The sequence below is a fragment of the Amblyraja radiata genome, unplaced genomic scaffold, assembly GCF_010909765.2.
Source record: "Amblyraja radiata isolate CabotCenter1 unplaced genomic scaffold, sAmbRad1.1.pri S111, whole genome shotgun sequence".
Taxonomy (NCBI): Eukaryota; Metazoa; Chordata; class Chondrichthyes; order Rajiformes; family Rajidae; genus Amblyraja; species Amblyraja radiata.
In genome coordinates, this window is record NW_022630101.1 from 409,767 (window position 1) to 421,557 (window position 11,791).

Below are 11,791 nucleotides of genomic sequence, written 5' to 3' on the forward strand. Positions count from 1 at the left end.
CACAGGGTAGGGAGATGGTGTGGTTTACACATGGGAGCTCTCCGCGAGACAAGATTTATCTTCAAAAGATAACTCTTAATTAATAGTTTCTTTATAGTCAAGGTAAACCAGTAAGATATTCATCCAGACATCAGGAAGCTGGGACTGTCCATCTCTGTTGAGGAATGGCCGGGCTCTTCCTCAGTAGCGAAGTACACTTGCAGGATGACCACGGAGAGGAAGATGAGAAGCAACCTCTTGGCCAAGTCAGTCTGGGCAGGAAACAGCTTCCTCACCTGTAAAACAGAGAGAAGCAGATGTTATTGCAGATAGTATTGTTCTTCATTGCTGCAGATTTAACCTCTACAGATGCGACACACAAGGCATTTTATCGCGATGCATCACAGCCTGGTTTGGGAACAGCTCCATCCAAGTACACAGTAAACCGCAGAGAGTTGAGGCCGCAGCCCAGACCACCACGCAAACCAACCTCCCTTCCATCGACACTTCACTCAAGGCCACCAGCATTATCAAGGATGGGTCTCACCCCGATCACTCCCTCTTCTCCCCCCTCCCATCTGGCAAGAGGTACAGAAGATAGATACAAAGTGCTGGAGTAACTCAGCGGGCCAGGCAGCATCTCTGGAGAAAAAGGATGGGTGGCAATTTGGGTGGGGACACTTCTTCAGACCCGACCCGAAACATTACCAATCCTTTTTCCCCAGGGATGCTGCCTGACCCGTTGAGTTACTCCAACATTTTGTATCTAACTTAAGTCAAGTAAGCATCATATGGGTTTTGATATTGTGGGCCAAAGGGCGTCCTCTTTGTTCAATGAGTACAATGATATGTTTTTCTTTGCATTCTCAGTGTCAAATCAATCGCTTACTAAGTCCCAGAGTGGCCTTTTTGAACAATACTGTACATTTATTTGAAGGCAGTCATGTTGGAGACAGCACATCAGTGTCTTAGATTTCAATCTTTCCTCACAAAACCTTTTAGATTAGGTTAGAGATACAACATGGAAACAGGCTCTTCGGCCCGTCGTGTCTTTTCCGACCAGCGATCCCCGAACTATCCACGTAAAGGACAACTTATAGACGCCAATTAACCTACACATTGGTGCAACTGGTCCACCCAGAGACCCGTTCGATTCTGACACCGGGTGCTGTCTATGTGGCGTTTGCACGTTCTCCCTGTGTTTACATGGTTTCCCTCCGGGGTCTCACAAAGACGTGCCGGTTTGGCGCCTCTCTCTGTACTGCCTGGGTGAGGTCTGTATTTGTTCCTCAGGTTGCGATTAAATCTTGCACCTCTCACCACAAACCTGTGTCCTCTAGTTCTCGACTCCACTACTCCGGGTAAAAGACTGTGCATTCACCCTATCCATTCACATCTTGATCCCATGCACTTCAGCCTCCTGCACTCCACTTAATAAATCCTTCCATGCCCAACCTCTCCCTTTCGCTCTGTCCCTCAAATCCTGGCACCATCTTCGTGAATCTGTGCATTTTTATCCAACTTTTTATCCTGCCTTATATTGTCCCAAGCGCTACTCTCCGCTTCCCAGGGGAAGGCAGACATTGATGGTGAAATTCACCAGCGCCTTCAGTGCACCTGCACAACCTTTGGCCGCCTGAGGAGAAGAGTGTTTGAAGATCAGGACACAATTCGCAAGTCCTCGATCATTTGTCACACACTTTCTGTCTTTCATCTCTGGATTTTGTACAACCGTCTGCCGATCAACTTCCCCCTCTCCCCCCTCAACTGTGTCAACCTATTACCACCCAGGCTTTGTCCTGCCCACTTCCTTCCATCGTTCTTCCATCTCCCACCCACCGCCCATATATTCAGTCTGAAGAAGGGTCCAGACCCGAAACATCACCTGTCCATGTTCTCCAGAGGTGCTACTTGACCCGCTGAGTTAATCCAGCACTGTGCCTTTTTGTTGTGAAGCAGCATCTGCAGTTGTGTTCAAAAGGGAACTGCAGATGCTGGAATATCGAAGGTACACAAAATTGCTGGGGAAACTCAGCGGGTGCAGCAGCATCTATGGAGCGAAGGAAATAGGCGATGTTTCGGGCCGAAAGCCTTCTTCAGACTGATGGGGGGTGAGGAAAGAAAGAAGGAAAAAGGGAGGAGGAGGAGGAGCCCGAGGGCGGGCGGATGGGAGGGTGGGAGGAGACAGCTAGAGGGTTAAGGAAGGGGAGGAGACAGCACGGGCTAGCCAAATTGGGAGAATTCAATGTTAATGCCATAAGGACGCAAGGACCCCAGACGGAATATGAGGTGCTGTTCCTCCAATTTCCGCTGTTGCTCACTCTGGCAATGGAGGAGACCCAGGACAGAGAGGTCGGATTGGGAATGGGAGGGGGAGTTGAAGTGCTGAGCCACCGGGAGGTTAGGTAGGTTATTGCGGACTGAGCGGAGGTGTCCGGCGAAACGATCGCCCAACCTACGCTTGGTCTCACCGATGTAAATCAGCTGACATCTAGAGCAGCGGATGCAGTAGATGAGGTTGGAGGAGATACAGGTGAACCTTTGTCGCACCTGGAACGACTGCTTGGGACCTTGAATGGAGACGAGGGGGGAGGTGAAGGGACAGGTGTTGCATTTCTTGCGGTTGCAACGGAAAGTGCCCGGGGAGGGGGTGGTGCGGGAGGGAAGGGAAGAATTGACGAGGGAGTTGCGGAGGGAGCGGTCTTTGCGGAAGGCAGACATGGGGGGAGATGGGAAGATGTGGCGAGTGGTGGGGTCACGTTGGAGGTGGCGGAAATGGCGGAGGATTATGTGTTGTATTTTCCGGCTGGTGGGGTGAAAGGTGAGGACCAGAGGGACTCTGCCCTTGTTGCGTGTGCGGGGATGGGGAGAGAGAGCAGTGTTACGGGGTATGGATGAGACCCTGGTGTGAGCCTCATCTATGGTGGCGGAGGGGAATCCCCGTTCCCTGAAGAACGAGGACATTTCCGATGCCCTGGTATGAAATGTCTCATCCTGGGAACAGATGCGGCGTAGGCGGAGGAATTGGGAGTAGGGGATGGAGTCTTTACAGGGGGCAGGGTGGGAAGACGTGTAGTCCAGATAGCCATGTGAGTCAGTGGGTTTGTAATGTATGTCGGTCAGGAGTCTGTCCCCTGCGATGGAGATGGTGAGGTCAAGGAATGGTAGGGAAGTGTCGGAAATCGTCCAGGTGTATTGGAGTGCCGGATGGAAGTTGGTGGTGAAGTGGATGAAGCCAGTCAGTTGTGTGTGGGTGCAGGAGGTGGCACCAAAGCAGTCAATGTAGCGGAGGTAGAGGTCGGGGATGGGGCCCTGGTACGTCTCGAACAAGGATTGTTCAACGTACCCGACAAAGAGGCAGGCGTAGCTGGGGCCCATGCTTGTGCCCATAGCTACGCCCTGTGTTTGGAGGAAATGGGAGGAGTCAAATGTAAAGTTATTGAGGGTGAGGACCAACTCCGCTAAGCGGAGGAGAGTGTCAGTGGCTGGGTATAGGTTGCTCCTCTGGTCGAGGAAGAACCGGAGGGCTCTGCAGTTCCTTGTTTCTGCATCTTCACACAGAACACTTGCAGCCGAATCACATTCATTCCCCGAGACGGCTGCGTGCGCAGTGTCAGCAGTTTCATCGAATGGGAATGCGTTTTAAACCAGGAAGTGGATGGTTAAAATCAAATGTTAAAATGGCTGCGAAAGACCATGTCGAGAGTTTAACCGAGGAGGCAGTTTGTCCCATCTGCCTGGATTTCTTCACCGATCCGGTGTCATTGGAGTGTGGGCACAACTTCTGCCGCTCATGCATCACACAGAGTTGGGACAGGGAGGGGAGAAACTCCTGCCCGGAATGTAGAGAGGAGTTTACAGACCGCACCCTCAGGGTTAGTCGGGCCTTGGCGAGACTGTCCGAGAAAGCTCGAACACTGAGCCTGAATCGGACAGTGAAGGAAAGTAAACTTCAGTGCGAGGAACATCAGGAAGAATTGAAGCTGTTTTGTGAAACTGACAAGAAGCTGATCTGTGTGATTTGTGCAGCTGGGCGGGAACACAGGTCTCACAACTTCATGCCGGTTAAAGAAGCTGTTGAAACTTGCAAGGTAAAAGCAAACCGATTTTGATCGCATCATTGTTTAATTCCATCTTTATAATCTAACACTTTTATTCTCTGATTTTCAATCAAAATCCCAGGATCAGACGAAATCTTCCATCCAGTCTCTTACAAAAAAGGAATCAGAGATCCAGCGAATGGAGCAGCAACAGAAACAGAAGATTTCTGGAGTTCTGGTGAGGCTTTTAAGTTTCGATTTCCTGATCTTGTGTGGATTTGATCCCTGTGACGTGTGTAATAATAGGCCAGCGCAGTGACACAAGTAGTGCTGCTGTCAGGGCCGGCCTTAGGGGGTGCGGGGCCCAATTGGGAACAATTTTTGTGAACCACAGATTCCCAGCCAAGGTGTGTCAGCCCAGTTATTTAGTTTATATTATGAAATTGTTCACTAGGTGCTATGGATTCTACACTGTGTGAATCTCTCCTGCTCCCTCCCGTTTGACTGTCAGTATCTCCGCTGGCTTCCAACCTTTACCGTAGCAGCTCATTACCATTAAACTGCAATTTGTGATTGGACACAATGCCCTTGGAGACAGCGGCTGATTGGACGGGAGGAGACCTATTTGTTGATTGGACGGGAATTTTAAGGCAAGCTGGTTGGTGATTGGATGCAACCCCCTTAGAGACATCGTTTGATTGGCCGCCAAATAAAATTATCAAATAGGAAAACATAAATCGCTGGTCGGTGCGAACTCAGTGGACAATCTGGTTGTATCTCCAAACTAAACAGTATAACATGCAGGTACATTCATTTAAAAATGAATTCTGTGATTATTTCACATGATTTCTCACTGTGTGAAGCTCAATATCTGACCAATTTCTGTTGAACACGTTTGGTCTGCCGTGAGCATTTTTCTCTCCCAAAACAGTTCATATCTAGCAAACTATAAGATCCCCCCTCAATCTTCTAAATTTTATCGAGTACAAGCCGAGTCTATCCAGTCTTTCTTCATATGAATGTCCTGACATCCCAGGAATCAGTCTGGTGAACCTTCTCTGTACTCCCTCTATGGCAAGAATGTCCTTCCTCAGATTAGGAGCCCAAACCTGTACGCAATACTCCAGGTGTGGTCTCACCAAGACCCTGTACAACTGCAGTAGAACCTCCCTGCTCCTATACTCAAATCCTTTTGCTATGAATGCTTTCTTCACGGCCTGCTGCATCTGCGTGCCTACTTTCAATGACTGGTGTACCATGACACCCAGGTCTCGTTGCATCTCCCCTTTTCCTAATCGGCCACCATTCAGATAATAGTCTACTTTCCTGTTTTTGCCACTAAAGTGGGTAATCTCACATTTATCCACATTATACTGCATCTGCCATGCATTTGCCCACTCACCCAGCCTATCCAAGTCACCTTGTAGCCTCCTAGTTTAGAGGGGTTTAAACGGTTTAGAGGGCTTCAGATGGGTTTAGAAGTGTTCAGAATGTTATAGAGGGAAATAGGGGGTAATTGAGGGGGTTTAGAGGTATTCAGAGGGTCCCAGAGGGGTTTAGAGACGTTATAAGCCACCCGTGAGAAATTGTATTCCTCTGAAATTGAAGATAGACATAAAGCTGGAGTAACTCAGCAGGCCAGGCAGCGCAGCGACTCTGGAGAGAAGACCCTTCTTCTGACTGAATTGAACTCTCGTCGGTGAGAGTACTTGTGATTGTCTGAAGAAGGGTCTCGACCAGAAACGCAACCCTCTCCCCAGAGCCCATGCCCGTCCCGCTGAGCCACCTTCAACTTCAGAGCCAAACAAAAAACACAGAGTGCTGGAGGAACTCAGCGGGCAAGGCGGCTGCCTCACCCGCTGTGTTTCTCCAGCATTTTTGTCTACCGCTAAATGTGATGATTCCAGGAATGCTGAGGCGACAGGGTGATAGAGAGGGAGTGGGAGAGCTAAAGGGAAACGAGATGGGGAGCGGGAGAGAGAGCGCGAGAGAGAGGGAGGGAGAAAGAGAGCAAACGACAGAGAGACACAACGTGGGTCGGTAGGTGAATGACTAACCTGCACACCAAGAAGTAGCCCCTTTTCGCGATCCGGGGTCCTCACTCATGATGGTGAGTTTAAAGAAATTCTCAATGTGTCATCAATCTACATTCCTCAGTAAATGTAATTGTGTTTTAAACAAGTATTATTGACGCCGCGTGAATTTTATTCAAAGGAACACGGCGTCATTAATACTCATTCAAAACACAATAACATTTACTGAGGAAATGTGGATGGATGCAGATTGATGATTTTGTATAACAACTTGTTAACTACTTCATGTTATGAAGTGCTAACAGTACGAGTTAACACATCGTTTGTGTCTGATGGCCGTGCAGCGGTTGTTATACATGTTCGTTTAAAAAAAATCCGGATGGCGAATTAAAAAAAAAATCTTTATTTAACAAAGAGAATTCGTATTTCCGTACGAAACACGGAACATTAGTGCGGGGCCCCCATTAGGCGCGGGGCCCAATTGGGAGCAATCGGTCAAATCGGCTTAAGGCCGGCCCTGGCTGCTGTCTCCTAGTTCTGGTGAGCGGGTTCGATCCTGACCTCGGGTGCTGCCCGTGTGGTTCACGCCTTCTCACTGTGACCGCGTCGGATTCCATCCACGTCCCCAATACACGCTGGTTCAACGGTCAATCGGTGACTGTTATAATTCCTGGGAAAGTGGGTGGTGGACGGCTAATGGGTATTAATGGGCACGTGAAAAGGAATAGGCAGCAGGGAATTGTATTGGGGTAGAGGATTGATGGGTTATGGGGGGGACGGGGGGGTTGCACGTAAGGTCACTGGGTCATAGGGCTTGACGCACGGAGCCGCTCAATCCATCTGGAGGTCATCCGTAACTTCCGGTATATGTTATTAATGCAAGAAACGCGTACTTTCCTACCTGATAAAACCCGCCAAAATGTTGAATGTTTGCGCTGTAAAAAAGTGGAAGTTGGGGTAAGTGTGAAAGACATGTACCCAACTTCAGAATTCCAAACGTGAAGCGAAATGAAGGTAAGGAGAAGCGAGAGCAGAAGGGAGAACAACAGCTAAAGTGCTTGGCGAACATTGGCCGTGCAGATATCGAAATTGAAAATATTGGGAATTATCGCGTTTGCTCACTGCATTTCATGAACAGTAAGGCATTACTTGTGTTTTTTCTTGATTCATTTGTTATCTAAAAAGTCTCAGAAGTGATAAATCTGGCTGTAAATTTTGCTTCAGAGGCGTTTTCTTTGTGTATGTAAAAACCCACTAGAGAAACATGGGCTATTTTAAAATTTTACAGCCAGATTTATCACTTCTGAAACTTTTTAGGTGCCAAAGGAATCAAGAAAAAACACAAATAATGCCTTAGTTGATGAAATGCAGTGAGCAAACGGCCAATGTTCGCCAAGCACCCTGGCTATTGTTGTTCCTTCAGCTCTCGCTTCTATCTAACGTCATTTCTCCTCACTTTTGGGATTGTGAAGTAGGTTAAATGTCTCTCACGCTTATCCCGATTTCCATAATTATTTACAACGCAAAAATTGACAATTTCAGTGGGTTTTTAACGGGCCCGCTACGCTGGAAACAATGGCAAGTGCCTACCTGCAGTTCATCGCGTGTACTCCACTTGGCGTAGCGTAGCAACAGTATGGGTCACGGGTCGTGACCCGACTGCCGTGAAACCCCCCTATAACATTACCCTCACGACATTTCTGAAGTCTGAAGAAGGGTCTCGAGCCGAAACCGCGCCTATTCCTTCTCTTAATAGATGCTGCCTCACCCGCTGAGTTCCTCCAGCATTTTTGTCAACCTTAGACAAACTTGAATTGCCAAAGCAAATAAAAAATGCACAGGCCAAATGTCACCGTTAAAGTCGTGCGGAAACACAACCAGTGATATTATATATTGATCTTCATCTTTTATTTCACAGGAACAGTCACACAACCTTCAGTCCAAGATCACATCCCAGTTTGCTGAACTGCACCAGATTCTCACTGAGAAAGAGCAGCGCACACTGGCAGGTATCCGGGAGGAAGAGAAGAAGATTCTAAATCCAATGGAGACAAATCTTGGAAAGATTCAAGAGAATTTAAAATCCATTCAGGAGGAACTCTTAAAGTTGCAGCAACAGATGGATCAAAAAGACAGTGTGGTGTTTCTGAAGGTGAGGGGTTACACTACAGTTTGGTGAAGTGAAAGTGCACAATCACAAAATGGTGGGTGACATTTCAGAAATAAATGCTGCATTTACCAGTAATTGAGAACTGAGTAAATGTTTCATCAGTTCCAGCTTTTGTTGTTCTCAAACTAATTGGCCTCCCGTTTAAACTATGCGATCTCAGGAATACCTGGCCGGAATGTAGAGAGGTGTTTGTATTCTGTAGCGTTCAGAACAACGACAGGTGATCCTATATCTGATCCCAAGGACCACGAATGGACAGAGGGCAGTAAATCTCTGGGATTCTCCAACCAAGAGACTGAGAGGTTTAACCTGTGAGACGTATTTAAAACAGAGGAAGATACATTTTTGAAAATTCGGGGGATTGTAATTGAAGGGAATGGGGCAAAGAGGAGGAGTTGAGTCCTGGGCTAGATCAGCCATGACCACATTGTGGGGATTAACATTGAAATCTAGAATGTGGCGTACACATCAGATTGATCATCTATATCCGGTTCCCATCAGCAGTGGGTGGTCACCTTGGGGGAATTTGCTCTGTTTGTTTTGTCCATCTTGTTTCACCATAGAATGACATCCCATTCTACATCATAGACAGACCATTTGGCCCATCCTATCCAGTCAAGCTTTCTGCTCCACTCATCATCCCTCCTATCTACTCTCCACACCGATAACAATACCCCAAATTCCAGGATGTCACGTGTTTATCCCGCTTGTCCTTAAATTTATCTCAGCTGTTGGCTTCAGTTCCTCCAATACAAGTGAGGTCCATGTTCCCAACACTGCATTCTTTTCAGTACTTGTTGAATACCATGTTACATTCCAGCTTTGATTTTTGGTCTCCCCACAAGTAGAGATATTATTTCACCCCCACCCATTAAAATCCACTGATAATTTTAAATTCTATCTCATCATTCCTGACATGTTCTCCAGATAAAATCCCATGACCTGCCCAGTCTTTGCATTGAGTTCTGTGCAAGAGGGAACTGCAGATGCTGGTTTAAACCAAAGATAGACACAAAAAGCTGGAGCAACTCAGCGGGCCAGGCAGCATCTCTGGAGAGAAGGAATGGGTGACGTTTCAGGTTGAGACCCGAAGTCTGAAGAAGGGTCCTGACCCGAAACGTCACCCATTCCTTCTCTCCAGAGATGCTGCCTGTCCCGCTGAGTTACTCCAGCTTTTTGTGTCGATCTTTGCATGCAGTTCCATCCTCTCAGTTATGACGTCATTCTCATGAACATTCCTCGTGCTTTCCCCCATTGTTCTATATCTCTGCGGCAATATCCGCTTTCTGTCTGCATGGCAGCGGCAATAAGAGTTGGGAAATGGGAATTATCAGAGGATTGTAGAAATTTGGTCCCTCAGTCAATTAAGATTTTTGTTTTATTTATTTCAGGAGGAAGCTGGTCGCAAGCAAAGGTAGGGCATTGTCTTGACTGAAGCATTGTAAGGTTTTGCTGAATATATTTCAGATGATATCCCGCTGTTAAATATTTGCAGGGTTCGTGATGAAGCCAAACCACTGTCGGTGGTAGATGATAACTTGCTGATTGAAAAATTTGATAATCCTTTTTTGTACAACACGGTATTGGCAGAAACACCTGATGGCATCAAGCAAGGTATAGCTTATACCCTTTCCATTGTTCTTGTTTCTGACATCTTTAAGTTAATGTATAGATGCAAACATTAATGGTATTTTGGACTGAAGGGAAATTGAAGATTTGTTATTTCACCAAACACAGCTGCAGAAAAGCATCACAGAATCAGAGAGAGATGTCGCACAGAAACAGGCCCTTTAACTCAACATGACTATGCCAACCAAGTTGCCCAACCAAGCTTGCCTGAGTCTGACACATATTCTTCCAAGTCTTTCTTATTCATGTCTCTAACCAACTGTCTTTAAAATGTCGTCATTGTCGCTGCCTTGACCACTTCCTCTGTCAGTTCGTTCCATACATACACTACGCATTGACTGAAAAAGATGCTCCTTTTTACTGTTTCCACTCTCACCATAAACTGATGCACTCTGGGTTTAGACTATCCTACCTTGAGTGAAATACTTGGCTATTCACCCTATCTGTGCACCTTATATAGATCTCATACACATCTATAAAAACAGCCGGATGGGCTCCAAAGACAAATGTCGCTGCCTGTCCAACGTCTCCTTCTAACCCAGACCTGATGAAATGATTGTAAATCCTTTTGCACCCTCTCTAGTTTTCTAATAACCGTATTGTGTCAAACGCTGTATTTAATATCCTGACCTATGAAAGCATGAGTGACAAACACATTCTTCACCACCCTGCCTGTCACTGTTGCATCTTCCATGGCACTGTTTTCAGCGACGCCGCAACCACAAGTCTCCACCCATTCTGTCCAACACCCGATCATTCAACCTCTGCTTCTTTCCATGGTCCAAGCCACCCCTCCCTCTCTCTCACCCTCCACTCAAATTAACAGGAGCACCGCTCTTGCCCCTCGGGTCTCCCCCCATTCATTAAGATCATGGCGACTCCACCCCACACCTCTATCTCCTCTTTAACAACCTCAAACTACCACTCACCTCAATATCCTCTTGCTCCGATCTGCCTCCATATATGAATAGCCCGCTTCATTTCTCCATCCCCACTGCAATCTCGCAATCCTCCCCACTCTCCGCACTCGTCCTGTCCGTCCACGCTCCCCCATCTCACGAAATTCCCCTCTCCTTCCCTGTATTAAGACTCCGGGAAAGATGTCTGTTGTCCATCCGATGTGGTTGGGGTGAAATCCCGGGCAAGGTTCCAGTTGTCCGCCCGCCTGTGCCTGAGGCCGAGCGGCTGCTCCCCCGGTCCCGGGGCCGCGCTGCCCGAGTCTCCCCCCGACCCCCGGGGACTCTCTGATTTTCTGCTTCTCCCCCCAGTCTCCGTCACCCTGGATGTGGAAACAGCGCATGCGCTGCTCGAGGTGTCTGAGGATCGGAAGACGGTGAGACGGACCGAGACGCGGAGGAGTCTCCCTGACACCAGGAAGAGGTTTACAGTCAGTCTGTATGTGCTGGGAACGGAGGGATTCACATCGGGGAGACATTACTGGGAGGTGGAGGTGGCGGGGAGTCGGTTCTGGAGTCTGGGAGTCGCCGCAGAATCTGTGGAGAGGAAGAGAGGGGTCACACTGACCCCGGAGACTGGAGTCTGGAGCATCAGGCGGTGTAATGACAAGTTTCATGCATTCACCTCCCCTCAATCCCGTCTCCCCGCCCGTCCCATCCCCGGGAGGGTGGGAGTTTATCTCAGTTACGAGTCCGGGACAGTTTCATTTTACGACGCGGACACCAAGTCTCATCTCCACACCTTCACTGGGAATAAATTCACGGAGAAACTTTATCCTTTCTTCTGGACTCAGGATCCAAACGAGTGGCTGAGAATCTGCTCCGGTTCTGCTCCGGGTGTGTAAAAAAAATGTAAATGTGGGAAGAGTGAAATAAACAGCAACTGAAATCAGAGCTGTCTGTCTGTCGATCCGTTCATTTTAACGCGTTAACCGCGTCCGGCAGCGGAACAGAAATTACTTTTGTGAAAATATTAAGATTAAA

The 11,791-nt window shown here is 47.8% G+C and overlaps 1 long non-coding RNA gene across 1 annotated transcript; it reads left to right on the forward strand.

Moving 5' to 3' along the window:
• The first annotated feature begins 8,170 nt into the window (after positions 1 to 8,170).
• On the forward strand, positions 8,171 to 11,365 carry LOC116969150. Its single transcript, XR_004410647.1, has 4 exons — positions 8,171 to 8,204; positions 9,614 to 9,636; positions 9,718 to 9,836; positions 11,120 to 11,365. It is a non-coding gene; the product is annotated as an uncharacterized LOC116969150 (long non-coding RNA).
• Positions 11,366 to 11,791: the final 426 nt, after the last annotated feature.